This window comes from Rattus norvegicus, chromosome 19 (assembly GCF_036323735.1).
Source record: "Rattus norvegicus strain BN/NHsdMcwi chromosome 19, GRCr8, whole genome shotgun sequence".
Classification (NCBI taxonomy): domain Eukaryota; kingdom Metazoa; phylum Chordata; class Mammalia; order Rodentia; family Muridae; genus Rattus; species Rattus norvegicus.
In genome coordinates this window covers 3,462,781-3,477,740 of record NC_086037.1, presented here as the reverse complement: position 1 = coordinate 3,477,740, position 14,960 = coordinate 3,462,781, and the positions used below count along the sequence as shown (strand labels likewise).

The 14,960-nt window shown below is 39.5% G+C and overlaps 1 non-coding gene across 1 annotated transcript; it reads right to left on the bottom strand.

Moving 5' to 3' along the window:
• Window positions 1-13,787: 13,787 nt before the first annotated feature.
• LOC120098699 (small nucleolar RNA SNORA17) lies at window positions 13,788-13,916 on the bottom strand. Its single transcript, XR_005497120.1, has one exon. It is a non-coding gene; the product is annotated as a small nucleolar RNA SNORA17 (small nucleolar RNA).
• Window positions 13,917-14,960: the final 1,044 nt, after the last annotated feature.

Here is a 14,960-nt window from a genome sequence, read left to right as displayed (position 1 = left end):
CCCCAACCAGAAAATTATGTTTGTTGCTAATTTTAACTATAGCTTTTCTACTGTTCTGAATCATAAAATATTTTGCAGATAGTGGTTTGCCAAAAGAGTGGCAAACTGCAGGTTCAGAACTGCTGTACGCTATAGACAATAAAACTTAGCTGAATGTTATGTTGACAAGAAATTAAGGATAGGAGCCAAAACATAGATTATGGCATATCCAGGGATGTTTGTTTCCTTCTACAGTACTCTCTGGCCCACTTGTGACCTATATCATTTAAAATAATGAAACTAAAAATAAAACTTCAGCATTCATTTCCGTGCCTCCACTATACTAGTTCATTTAAAGCTACATATGACTGACTGCTGCTGTGGAATTCACAAATGTCCTTCCTCATATGCTTGCTACTACAAACAATGAAAAAAGAGGCCATGGATGTGAAAGAGAGAAAGGGGTGGTCTGTGGTATTCTTTGGAGACAGGGAAAATGTAGAAATGATATAATTACATTATAATATCAAACATAAAAGAGATGATAAAAAGAAATTTATGACCTTAATGGTACTAGAGAACATATCTGTTATAATATACTCAGCAAAGGACATGGCATGGATCTTAGAAGACAGAGTGATCCTCCTGTCTCCTTCCCGCACACTGCTGAGGTTACAAGCCTGTGTAAACCATGCTCGTCTTTTTACATGCATGTTGAGGAACCTGAACTTAGGTCTTCACGAATTCACCACAAGCACGCTGACCCATTATGCCTCAGTATCTCAGTTTCTGCATTATCAAAATTAGAATATTGGTACCTATTTCCTAGAAAACCTCAGTTTTTAGTGAATCAATATGCAGATAATAGGTAATTATTACATTAAATAGTTCATGATTTGCTGTAAAAACTGATGCTACAACATTTGTGCATATTAGAGGTGCATGTGTCAACTCCCACTCTCCCAAAACAGATATTCTGAGAAAGAGGAAGCTAAAGACAGAAAAGGTTTGGTCCAGGAAATGAGTAAAGAAATGTCCTTGTAGCTTGCTTAAACTGTACTTGTAGAAGATATTTCCTAAGAAAAGCCAAATTAATTAGATAGAGGAAGTTGAAAGAAGACACACACAAGCACACAAACAAACACACAGAGACACACCCATAGACACACTCAGACACATAGACACACACACACACACACACACACACACACACACACACACACGATATGTGATTCTGTGACCATTATTGGGGGAACCCTGGTGTCAAGAAAATAGTCTACAGTGCCCCTTTTTCTGAAATATGCAAAGAATGCAACACTTCCCCTTCTTCCTGTAGATCTTTTAAACAGTAGGATCATTTGACTTTGACTGCCAGCATTCCCTAGTTTTCTCTTATCTTATTGTTTAAAGGATCTGGTGTCATTCATTTCATAAATTCATCCAATCCTCAACTTCTCCTCTGAGAGCCAGGTACTTGAATCTGCAAGGTACACCTTTGTAAGACCTTGTCCCTTTCCATATAAATCTGTATCATGCAAAGACATGTTGACAATGACTAGTACATTTTCTACTTTTTGTAACATGTGGAGAAAATGTTCTGTGCACTAAACAGTATGTATTGCACTTCTCTTTGCTCTGCTTTCTTGAGTCTCCCATCCAGCTTAGTAAAGCTTCCATAACAGACAGGAAAATATAATAAGGCAATCAAAGAAAACTGTTGAGAGACATTTATATAAATTGCTAAAACTGAGTGCAATGCTTGTCTAAAAAAATAAGTAAACATCCATTTCCCAGTTCAAAACAGGAAGAGAAAACAGAAGTAGGAATATACTAAATAAAGAACTCTTACCAAAATAAACTTGCAGAGTTGGGTATCATGGAAAAGATACAGGAAGCTGGTTTGAGGTTTCAATTGTGGACGCTCTTTGGTTATTTGAATTAGTTATTTTAATTAGACCATGATAAGATAAATTTCACCTGAAGTTGTGTGTGTGTGTTTCTATGTGCGTATGTGAGACAATCACAAATGACTATTAATAAAGCTCTAGTAAATGTAAAGTTTGCTCATTCCATGCTCTATGAACAGCACATATTTCACTTAACCAAGCATAATTTAAGTTCTGCAACACTGCAACATAGCAGTTAACATAATCTCACTGAAGCAGAAGCAACATAATCTTAAAACACATGAAATAGGTTAGAATATGCAAGCCTTTATTACATATTCAGGAATAGTGTATGGAAATTCCACGTATGTTCTCATAAATACAAGGAATGAAATTTAGGAGTAGAAGCAAGAAAAATTACACGGAATTGGAAGCTCAGCTGTAAAAATTAAATAGAATGGATATACTTTGATTTCTACAAGTCTGCTGAACATCACACCAGAATGAAAATTGTTGCTGTTTCTTAGAAAATTTCTCTTGATTTTCCTTGTCTGAAGATCATGCTAATGAAAAGCAATAAGAATCCTTTCAAACTTCTATCATAGATACAGGTTTTTTTCTCCTACATTCCTCCAGACATTCAAAGAGAAATTAACACCAGTGTTAGTAAATTCTTCCAAAGAATAGAAGAAGAAATGTATCATAATGTCCTCCTGGTGTTAACATCACCCTGGTATCTCAACCAGACAAAGGTATCACATGAAGGGAACAAATTAGTATCTATTACACCACCAAAATCTGTCCAGTAGCATGTTAAACAAATCAAACACCAGGAGCAAGTGTTTACTTACTATCTAAAAACAAATTAGTTCAATATGCTGCATTAATAGAAGAGAAAATTCTCAATAGTAAGAGTCACCCATCATTCCTTTATGATATAAATATTCAGCACAAAAGAAAAAGAAAGGAATTTTCCTAATATTCTAAGAGGTATGTGGAGCAGGCCTACAGCCAGTATTTGCAATTTCTTCCTAGAGATAAGAACAAGGCAAAGAAATACTCTGGCTATTTATACTCAGGATATAGCTAGAGCAATGAGGTAAGAATAAGAAATAAGTAAAATATAACAATAAATAAGGAACATATAATAGAATCAGTAACAAAACATAATATGTTAGATAAGATAAAGAAACTATAACACACGAATTAAAAGGCAAGACAGGAGACTATTCTTAGCTGCATATGGTTTATTCTTTGTTATAGAAATTCTGGAGGAATTTGCTAAACACATTAAAGCTTGATTCTAAATTAATCAAGATGTTAGGACATAAAGTTAGTATACAAAAGGCATATTATTTATAAGAAATTTCAAAATGAAATTGATAAAAAGTATTTATCATTTCTTAAAGAAGAACTTACGTTGGAGAAAGGCCGTTTTCACATAAGTTTAAACACCTGACCTTTTTGCTTCAGTTTCCTTCTTCCTGAGACTTCAAGTACATATCACTATGCCAGTGCATTTGGGAAGAACCCACACAGGTCAAAATGACTGAGGAGAGGATAACAATAGAGGCTTGCATTTCACTATTTCAAAACCTGCTACTGATCAGTGGTAGTTGAACAATCGAGCACTGGCCTGAGAGTAGCCGTTCCCAGTATCTTTGTAGAATTTGTAGGTTCATGAACAATGAAAATATTTTGTGAGGTACTAAGTCTTGGAAAGAGCAAATATATGTTTTTGACGAATAGTCACCATACGCACAAAAGTAAAGTAGAAACATTGCTTCAAAATGTTTGTTTTTAATCCTCAAAATAGACAAATGATATAAGTATTATATCTAGGCAAATACATTTTGTAATCTTGAGTTTGGCAAATTTTCCTTGACAGAACACCAAATCATATGGAATCAGAAAAAAAACAAATGACCCAAAGCACTTTGTTAAAATTCAAATTTATGGTTCAGAGGACACTATTAATAATTTAATCAGTGTATTAACTACCACTCATTAAGTGACTATTGTGCGTATAAGGGCACTTTAGAAGCTCTAACTGCTATAAAATATCATCTCTATTTGATATTACCTGTCATAAATTTTAATACAGGGCATCAAATTTTTAGCAACTGTTAGAAAAGGGACAATAAAAGGACGAAACTCAACATGTTAAGTTTATGTGTGAAGAATAAGATACTTTTTTATTTTAGATTTATAGTTTCCTTTAAAAGAACACAATTCATCATTTTACAAAGACACATCAGCTTTGGCCACATTTTCCCAATCATTTCAAAGATATTATGTCATACAATTATGCTATGCCTAAGTCTCAAATGTCAAGAAATTTAGAATGGAACACATTATTATGGTTATTATTTCTGTTTTTGAGACTTTGTATGTTCTAATGAGTTTCTAATTGATTAATTAATTATTAAAACTTGGATAAAAGCTTTGAAGTATGGGACTGAATAAATATGATCAACACATTAGAACCCATTTTCATCTCTGTTTTCTTTTTTTTTACATTTTATTTATTTTTTTTATTAACTTGAGTATTTCTTATATACATTTCGAGTGTTATTCCCTTTCCCGGTTTCCGGGGAAACATCCCACTCCCCCCTCCCCTTCCTTATGGGTGTTCCCCTCCCAACCCTCCCCCCATTGCCGCCCTCCCACCATAGACTAGTTCACTGGGGGTTCAGTCTTAGCAGGACCCAGGACTTCCCCTTCCACTGGTGCTCTTACTAGGATATTCATTGCTACCTATGAGGTCAGAGTCCAGGGTCAGTCCATGTATAGTCTTTAGGTAGTGGCTTAGTCCCTGGAAGCTCTGGTTGCTTGGCATTGTTGTACATATGGGGTCTCGAGCCCCTTCAAGCTCTTCCAGTTCTTTCTCTGATTCCTTCAACGGGGGTCCTATTCTCAGTTCAGTGGTTTGCTGCTGGCATTCGCCTCTGTATTTGCTGTATTCTGGCTGTGTCTCTCAGGAGCGATCTACATCCGGCTCCTGTCGGTCTGCACTTCTTTGCTTCATCCATCTTGTCTAATTGGGTGGCTGTATCTGTATGGGCCACATGTGGGGCAGGCTCTGAATGGGTGTTCCTTCACTCTCTGTTTTAATCTTTGCCACTCTCTTCCCTGCCAAGGGTATTCTTGTTCCCCTTTTAAAGAAGGAGTGAAGCATTCACATTTTGATCATCCGTCTTGAGTTTCATTTGTTCTAGGCATCTAGGGTAATTCAAGCATTTGGGCTAATAGCCACTTATCAATGAGTGCATACCATGTATGTCTTTCTGTGATTGGGTTAGCTCACTCAGGATGATGTTTTCCAGTTCCAACCATTTGCCTACGAATTTCATAAACTCGTTGTTTTTGATAGCTGAGTAATATTCCATTGTGTAGATGTACCACATTTTCTGTATCCATTCCTCTGTTGAAGAGCATCTGGGTTCTTTCCAGCTTCTGGCTATTATAAATAAGGCTGCAATGAACATAGTGGAGCACTTGTCTTTTTTATATGTTGGGGCATCTTTTGGGTATAATCCCAAGAGAGGTATAGCTGGATCCTCAGGCAGTTCAATGTCCAATTTTCTGAGGAACCTCCAGACTGATTTCCAGAATGGTTGTACCAGTCTACAATCCCACCAACAATGGAGGAGTGTTCCTCTTTCTCCACATCCTCGCCAGCATCTGCTGTGACTTGAGTTTTTGATCTTAGCCATTCTCACTGGTGTGAGGTGAAATCTCAGGGTTGTTTTGATTTGCATTTCCCTTATGACTAAAGATGTTGAACATTTCTTTACGTGTTTCTCATCCATTCAGCATTCCTCAGCTGTGAATTCTTTGTTTAGCTCTGAACCCCATTTTTTAATAGGGTTATTTGTTTCCCTGCGGTCTAACTTCTTGAGTTCTTTGTATATTTTAGATATAAGGCCTCTATCTGTTGTAGGATTGGTAAAAATCTTTTCCCAATCTGTTGGTTGCCGTTTTGTCCTAATTACAGTGTCCTTTGCCTTACAGAAGCTTTGCAGTTTTATGAGACCGCATTTGTCGATTCTTGATCTTAGAGCAGAAGCCATTGGTGTTTTGTTTAGGAAATTTTTTCCAGTGCCCATGTGTTCCAGATGCTTCCCTAGTTTTTCTTCTATTAGTTTGAGTGTGTCTGGTTTGATGTGGAGGTCCTTGATCCACTTGGACTTAAGCTTTGTACAGGGTGATAAGCATGGATCGATCTGCATTCTTCTACATGTTGACCTCCAGTTGAACCAGCACCATTTGCTGAAAAGGCTATCTTTTTTCCATTTGATGGTTTTGGCTCCTTTGTCAAAAATCAAGTGACCATAGGTGTGTGGGTTCATTTCTGGGTCTTCAATTCTATTCCATTGGTCTATCTGTCTGTCTCTGTACCAATACCATGCAGTTTTTATCACTATTGCTCTGTAATACTGCTTGAGTTCAGGGATAGTGATTCCCCCTGAAGTCCTTTTATTGTTGAGGATAGCTTTAGCTATCCTGGATTTTTTGTTATTCCAGATGAATTTGCAAATTGTTCTGTCTAACTCTTTGAAGAATTGGATTGGTATTTTGATGGGGATTGCATTGAATCTGTAGATTGCTTTTGGTAAAATGGCCATTTTTACTATATTAATCCTGCCAATCCATGAGCATGGGAGATCTTTCCATCTTCTGAGGTCTTCTTCAATTTCCTTCTTCAGTGTCTTGAAGTTCTTATTGTACAGAGCTTTTACTGGCTTGGTTAAAGTCACACCGAGGTACTTTATATTATTTGGGTCTATTATGAAGGGTGTCGTTTCCCTAATTTCTTTCTCAGCTTGTTTCTCTTTTGTATAGAGGAAGGCAACTGATTTATTTGAGTTAATTTTATACCCAGCCACTTTGCTGAAGTTGTTTATCAATTTAGTAGTTCTCTGGTGGAACTTTTGGGATCACTTAAATATACTATATCATCTGCAAATAGTGATATTTTGACTTCTTCTTTTCCGATCTGTATCCCCTTGATCTCCATTTGTTGTCTGATTGCTCTGGCTAGAACTTCAAGAACTATATTGAATAAGTAGGGAGAGAGTGTGCAGCCTTGTCTAGTCCCTGATTTTAGTGGGATTGCTTCAAGTTTCTCTCCATTTAGTTTAATGTTAGCAACTGGTTTGCTGTATATGGCTTTTACTATGTTTAGGTATGGGCCTTGAATTCCTATTCTTTCCAGGACTTTTATCATGAAGGGGTGTTGAATTTTGTCAAATGCTTTCTCAGCATCTAATGAAATGATCATGTGGTTCTGTTCTTTCAGTTTGTTTATATAATGGATCACCTTGATGGTTTTCCGTATATTAAACCATCCCTGCATGCCTGGGATGAAGCCTACTTGGTCATGGTGGATGATTGTTTTGATGTGCTCTTCGAGTCGGTTTGCCAGAATTTTGTTGAGTATTTTTGCGTCGATATTCATAAGGGAAATTGGTCTGAAGTTCTCTTTCTTTGTTGTGTCTTTGTGTGGTTGAGGTATAAGAGTAATTGTGGCTTCGTAGAAGGTATTCGGTAGTGATCCATCTGTTTCAATTTTGTGGAATAGTTTGGATAATATTGGTATGAGGTCTTCTATGAAGGTTTGATAGAATTCTGCACTAAACCGGTCTGGACCTGGGCTCTTTTTGGTTGGGAGACCTTTAATGACTGCTTCTATTTCCTTAGGAGTTATGGGGTTGTTTAACTGGTTTATCTGTTCCTGATTTAACTTCGGTACCTGGTATCTGTCTAGGAAATTGTCCATCTCCTGTAGATTTTCAAGTTTTGTTGAATATAGGTTTTTATAGTAAGATCTGATGATTTTTTGAATTTCCTCTGAATCTGTAGTTATGTCTCCCTTTTCATTTCTGATTTTGTTAATTTGATCGCACTCTCTGTGTCCTCTCATTAGTCTGGCTAAGGGTTTATCTATCTTGTTGATTTTCTCAAAGAACCAATTTTTGGTTCTGTTGATTCTTTCTATGGTCCTTTTTGTTTCTACTTGGTTGATTTCAGCTCTGAGTTTGATTATTTCCTGCCTTCTACTCCTCCTGGGTGTATTTGCTTCTTTTTGTTCTAGAGCTTTTAGGTGTGCTGTCAAGCTGCTGACATATGCTCTTTCCTGTTTCTTTTGCAGGCACTCAGCGCTATGAGTTTTCCTCTTAGCACAGCTTTCATTGTGTCCCATAAGTTTGGGTATGTTGTACCTTCATTTTCATTAAATTCTAAAAAGTTTTTAATTTCTTTCTTTATTTCTTCCTTGACCAGGTTATCATTGAGTAGAGCATTGTTCAATTTCCAAGTATATGTGGGCATTCTTCCTTGATTGTTATTGAAGGCAATATTTAGGCCGTGGTGGTCCGATCGCACGCATGGGATTATTTCTATCTTTCTGTACCTGTTGAGGCCCGTTTTTTGACCAATTATATGGTCAATTTTGGAGAAAGTACCATGAGGAGCTGAGAAGAAGGTATATCCTTTTGCTTTAGGATAGAATGTTCTATAAATATCCGTTAAGTCCATTTGGCTCATGACTTCTCTTATTCTGTTTACATCTCTGTTTAATTTCTCTTTCCATGATCTGTCCATTGATGAGAGTGGGGTGTTGAAATCTCCCATTATTATTGTGTGAGGTGCAATGTGTGTTTTGAGCTTTAGTAAGGTTTCTTTTACTTATGTAGGTGCCCTTGTATTTGGGGCATAGATATTTAGGATTGAGAGTTCATCTTGTTGGATTTTTCCTTTGATGAGTATGAAGTGTCCTTCCTTATCTTTTTTGATGACTTTTAGTTGGAAATTGATTATATTTGATAGTAGAATGGCTACTCCAGCTTGCTTCTTCTGACCATTTGCTTGGAAAATTGTTTTCCAGCCTTTCACTCTGAGGTAATGTCTGTCTTTGTCTCTGAGGTGTGTTTCCTGTAGGCAGCAGAATGCAGGGTCCTCGTTGAGTATCCAGTTTGTTAATCTATGTCTTTTTATTGGGGAGTTGAGGCCATTGATGTTGAGAGATATTAAGGAATAGTGATTATTGCTTCCCATTATTTTCATATTTGGAGGTGAGGTTATGTTTGTGTGCTTTCATTCTCTTTGTTTTGTTGCCAAGACGATTAGTTTCTTGCTTCTTCTAGGGTATAGCTTGCCTCCTTATGTTGGGCTTTACCATTTATTATCCTTTGTAGTGCTGGATTTGTAGAAAGATATTGTGTAAATTTGGTTTTGTCATGGAATATCTTGGTTTCTCCATCTATGTTAATTGAGAGTTTTGCAGGATACAGTAACCTGGGCTGGCATTTGTGTTCTCTTAGGGTCTGTATGACATCAGTCCAGGATCTTCTGGCCTTCATAGTTTCTGGCGAGAAGTCTGGTGTGATTCTGATAGGTCTCCCTTTATATGTTACTTGACCTTTTTCCCTTACTGCTTTTAATATTTTTTCTTTATTTTGTGCGTTTGGTGTTTTGACAATTATGTGACGGGAGGTGTTTCTTTTCTGGTCCAATCTATTTGGAGTTCTGTAGGCTTCTTGTATGTCTATGGGTATCTCTTTTTTTTAGGTTAGGGAAGTTTTCTTCTATGATTTTGTTGAAGATATTTACTGGTCCTTTGAGCTGGGAGTCTTTACTCTCTTCTATACCTATTATCCTTAGGTTTGATCTTCTCATTGAGTCCTGGATTTCCTGTATGTTTTGGACTAGTAGCTTTTTCCGCTTTACATTATCTTTGACAGTTGAGTCAATGATTTCTATGGAATCTTCTGCTCCTGAGATTCTCTCTTCCATCTCTTGTATTCTGTTGGTGAAGATTGTATCTACAGCTCCTTGTCTCTTCTTTTGGTTGTCTATATCCAGGGTTGTTTCCATATGTTCTTTCTTGATTGCTTCTATTTCCATTTTTAATTCCTTCAACTGTTTGATTGTGTTCTCCTGGAATTCTTTCAGGGATTTTTGAGATTCTTTCAGGGATTTTTGTGATTCCTCTCTGTAGGCTTCTACTTGTTTATTAATGCTTTCCTGTGTTTCCCTAAGGGAGTTCTTCACGTCTTTCTTGAAGTCCTCCAGCATCATGATCAAATATGATTTTGAAACTAGATCTTGCTTTTCTGGTGTTTTTGGATATTCCATGTTTGTTTTGGTGGGAGAATTGGGCTCCGATGATGCCATGTAGTCTTGGTTTCTGTTGCTTGGGTTCCTGTGCTTGCCTCTCGCCATCAGATTATCTCTAGTGTTACTTTGTTCTGCTATTTCTGACAGTGGCTAGACTGTCCTATAAGCCTGTGTGTCAGGAGTGCTGTTGACCTGTTTTTCTCTCTTTCAGTCAGTTATGGGGACAGAGTGTTCTGCTTTTGGGCGTGTAGTTTTTCCTCTGTACAGGTCTTCAGCTGTTCCTGTGGGCCTGTGTCTTGAGTTCACCAGGCAGCTTTCTTGCAGCAGAAAAGTTGGTCTTACCTGTGGTCCTGAGGCTCAAGTTCGCTCGTGGGGTGCTGCCCACGGGCTCTCTGCAGCGGCAGCAACCAGGAAGACCTGTGCTGCCCCTTCCGGGAGCTTCAGTGCACCAGGGTTCCAGGTGGTCTTTGGCTTTTTCCTCTGGCGTCCGAGATGTGTGTGCAGAGAGCAGTCTCTTCTGGTTTCCCAGGCTTGTCTGCCTCTCTGAAGGTTTAGCTCTCCCTCCCACGGGATTTGGGTGCAGAGAACTGTTTATCCGGTCTGTTTCCTTCAGGTTCTGGCGGTGTCTCAGGCAGGGGTCCTGCCGCTCCTGGGCCCTCCCCCACGGGAGCCCAGAGGCCTTATACAGTTTCCTCTTGGGCCAGGGATGTGGGCAGGGGTGGGCAGTGTTGGTGGTCTCTTCTGCTCTTCAGCCTCAGGAGTGCCCACCTGACCAGGCGGTGAGGTCTCTTTCCCACAGGGTCTGGGAGCAGAGAGCTGCTGTGGGCTGGGATCCGAGGGTGTGGGACTTCCGGTAAACACAGGATGTGCCCGGTCCTAGAGGAATTCTGCCTCTGTGTGTCCCCATTTCACCAGGCAGCTTTCTTGCAGCAGACAAGTTGGTCTTACCTGTGGTCCCGAGGCTCAAGTTTGCTCGAGGGGTGCTGCCCACGGGCTCTCTGCGGCGGCAGCAACCAGGAAGACCTGTGCTGCCCCTTCTGGGAGCTTCAGTGTACCAGGGTTCCAGATGGCCTTTGGTGTTTTCCTCTGGCGTCCGAGATGTGTGTACACAGAGCAGTCTCTTCTGGTTTCCCAGGCTTGTCTGCCTCTCTGAAGGTTTAGCTCTCCCTCCCACGGGATTTGGGTGCAGAGAACTGTTTATCCGGTCTGTTTCCTTCAGGTTCTGGCGGTGTCTCAGGCAGGGGTCCTGCCGCTCCTGGGCCCTCCCCCACGGGAGCCCAGATGCCTTATACAATTTCCTCTTGGGCCAGGGATGTGGGCAGGGGTGGGCAGTGTTGGTGGTCTCTTCCGCTCTGCAGCCTCAGGAGTGCCCACCTGACCAGGCAGTGAGGTCTCTTTCCCAAGGGGTCTGGGAGCAGAGAGCTGCTGCGGGCTGGGATCCGAGGGTGTGGACTCCTCTCTGTTTTCTGATTATAGATGCAATATGTATAGCTACCTATGAATCTGCTACTGTAGCCAGCACCATTCTTATAAACATACTTTCACATCAGGATGAATTATGTCTTCAGTGTATGGAAAAGAATATCCTTCTTCCTTAAATTGCCTATATCATGTATTTTGCCACAACAATGAGGATGTTATTGAAACTCCTAGTTTCCTGGTTTCATAACATAAAACTAATATGAGATTCATTAATTAGAAATCCTTGATTTGTTTGTTTGCTTGTTTTGTTTGATTGTTTGCCTGGCAATTTTTATATCTTGATTTTAAAGTACTAAAATACTCTAACTGTTTGTTTTTATTTGTGTCGTCCTTTGGGAATTTCACATCATGCACCTTATCCCACCCAGTTTTGCCTTTCCTCCTATTTCCTTTTCACCGTTGCAATCTCCCTCCCAACAGAGCAAAGAAATATTTCCTGAAAGCTGTAGTGTGTCACAATGTGTTCCACTCTTTCAGGATTTTAATTACACCACAACCCCAAGGTTGTATTATTTCCTGAAAATACTCATTTCTAGTTGTCTCAAGGTTTAAACCTTAGCACACACCTTTAATCCCTCTGGCTGAAATATAGACAGGCTATGGTACATGCCACTAATTCCAAAAATTTATGTAAATTTAGTTTGTAATTAGTATGTAAAAGGGACCACCCATGTTTAAAAGTGATTTCTAATCGAGTGACAGACAAAATGGCTAATCGCAGATATGACAGAATGAATCAGATATTCATATAGGACATGCCCAAATTTCTGGTGAATAGATAGGAAAAAGGTGTTATTTAATAGAGTACAACAGGATATGGAGAGACCGCTCAGTGGTTGAGAGCACTTGCCTGCTCTTCCAAAGGTCCTAATTTCAATTCCCAGCAACTACTTGGTGGCTCTCAACTACCTGTAATTGGATAAAATGCCCTCTTCCGGTGTGTCTGAAGAGAACAACATTGTGCTTCAGTGTCGTTACACACATAAAATAAAGAATAAATCAGAGGGGGGGGGGAGACTTTCAAAATTGTACAAATACCAATTGCGGACAGATAACAAGCTGAAGAAAGGTGAACAGACTTTCAATAGGTGAAGAAAGAATGGGACAGAGAATGAGAAGGACCCAAAAGATCAGAACAAGTTGCCAGAAATTTGAGGCAAACTGAACAATTCACTGAGAAGCAGAGAGAAGCCAAATTGCACCAGCCATCTAAAGCTCAGAAAGAACAAGAAAGTGTAGGCTTATTTAGCAGTATGTCTCAGAGTCTTAAAGATTCTAGGATAGATGCTTTCTAGTCAGGCCTAAGCTAGCAGGAGGTAATAAGCAGTGCTGGTTGCTTTAGATGAATAAAGGTTACTCTAACATCCCATATTTGCCCATACTAATATGCTTTTGTCCATACTTCTTTGGTACTAGCCTTCTTGCCCTTGCTATTCTGTCAATACTGAAATCTCACTGAGAGTTCATGGATATTATGTTTTTGCCCTGTGTCATGAAGTTCCTGTAGCTTTGGGTCTCTTGAACTGGCTACTTCATGCATCCCCACAGTTCATCAATGGGGTAGATATTGGGGTGGTCCACTTCAAAGCCCTGGATCTGAGCCTGAAAAGATTATGAGATATTTAGCTCACTGTCCCTCCCACTATCACTCCCTTGGGACTGAATTGTCAGCAACCCCAGAAAACAGATCCAAGTCTACCCTGCTCCAGGTGAGGTGCTGGTCCTGCTGTCCAGAATGTCACAGTGTTAGACATTAGAGAGCCAGGGACAAGATGGGAGGAGGGCATCTCTCTGTAGTCCTCTCCACCTCCAGCAGACAAAGAGGCAGGGCCAGCTCTCTTCTACACTCATGCTCTAGGGGCTGTCTCACCTGCAAACCCCACATCCAGGGCCATCTCTATTGTGATGCCCAGGCAAGTTACATGTCCAGCTTTCCTGAGTGCTACAGTAAATGAGGAAAAGGGACAGGAGCAAGCTCTCCTGTGTTGCTCCTCATTCTACCTTTTTCCTTCAGCATGTCCTGGTGTAGCCTTCACAAGGCTCCCCAGACATTGTCAGAGAATGAGAAGTCCTGCTGGACAAAAGAGTGCTCCATTTTGTAATGAGCTCAGAGGAGCTACACTCACATAGCAGACTGCAAACTTAAGTAACAGAGTTTCCCAACACTCCTGCCTGGACAGGGAAGGTAGAGAATCTCTCCCTTGTCTTCACCACCTTTCTATAGACAAGAAGCAGAACAGGTTTTCCTATGGTCATATCCTTGGGACCCAATCACATGCAAACTCCACAATCAGAGATTCCCCAGTACTATTTTCATGGAATGCTAGAGTACTAATCATTCTGATGTTCATAGGTCAGGACACTGAGCATAGTAGAAAAAATTCTCTCTGCCACCTGTTGACACACATGTGACACAAAAGCTCAACCAGCAATGCCTCTAGGGGCAGTCATTTCTTTTGTTTTATATCCATGAGCACTGAATAATGTTTAAATATACAGAAATTGCTTCTACATTTAGTAATGTATTTCTCCTTTCTGATGTTCCTCAATATGTACTATATCATAGGGTTGAATTCATATAGCATCTTCCTTAAGAATAATGATGGTTTTCATTTATTATAGTTCAAGACAAAGTCTCACGGCTTTGGTGAGTCTCCCTATGTCTTTATTTCCCTTGCAAGTCTGAAGCATAGTTTTCTTGTCTGCAGGATTCTAGATCCCAATGATTTTAGTTATTCAGGGCTTTGAAAGTTTTCCTCCGTTGTCTTCTGTCCTACATTCTCTCTGCTGATGAGCACACAACTCTTCATACATAATCACAGTGTCACTGATTAAAATGTCATTTCTCACCCTCTGGCCAATTTCAATGTTATCTGTATCTTTATTTGATAATTTCTCCTAGTCTAGTACTGATAATGTAACTAGCTTTCTTTATCTTTCTGTTCATCTTGAATAATTTTTGCTGAGGTTTTAGAGGCTGCTATGTTTGCTTTCCAACTCTACCAGAATTTTAAAATGTTGGCTCTTATCTCCTCACGGATTTCTATGGATCCTTCCTTACTGCCTCTCATCTGGGAGTTTTATGTTTATCTTGTGTATATAATTTAATAGTGCTTATTGGGTGGTGAAATATTCTTCTCATTTTCAATTTGGATTTATTTTAACCTGCCTTCACATTTGCTCATTAATCAGGTACAACTCTGAGGCACATTGCAATAATTCCTTCTTTTGATTATTCCACTCTCATCTAATTCTCGTTCCCTAGGCCTTGAGCAAAAGTGTACTATGAAGTGGAAATTTCTGGCTTGTTTGAAAGTCATTTATGTCAAATGGTGTTTTCCTGGGGCACACGGGTGAAAGGATTTTGTTTTGCTGGAGCAGACATGTGCAAGAAAGTTTTCCCAAGGGGTTGTGGATTTAGCTCAGTGGTAGAGCGCTTGCCTAGGAAGTGCAAGGCCCTGGGTTCGGTCCCCAGCTCCAAAAAAAAAAAGA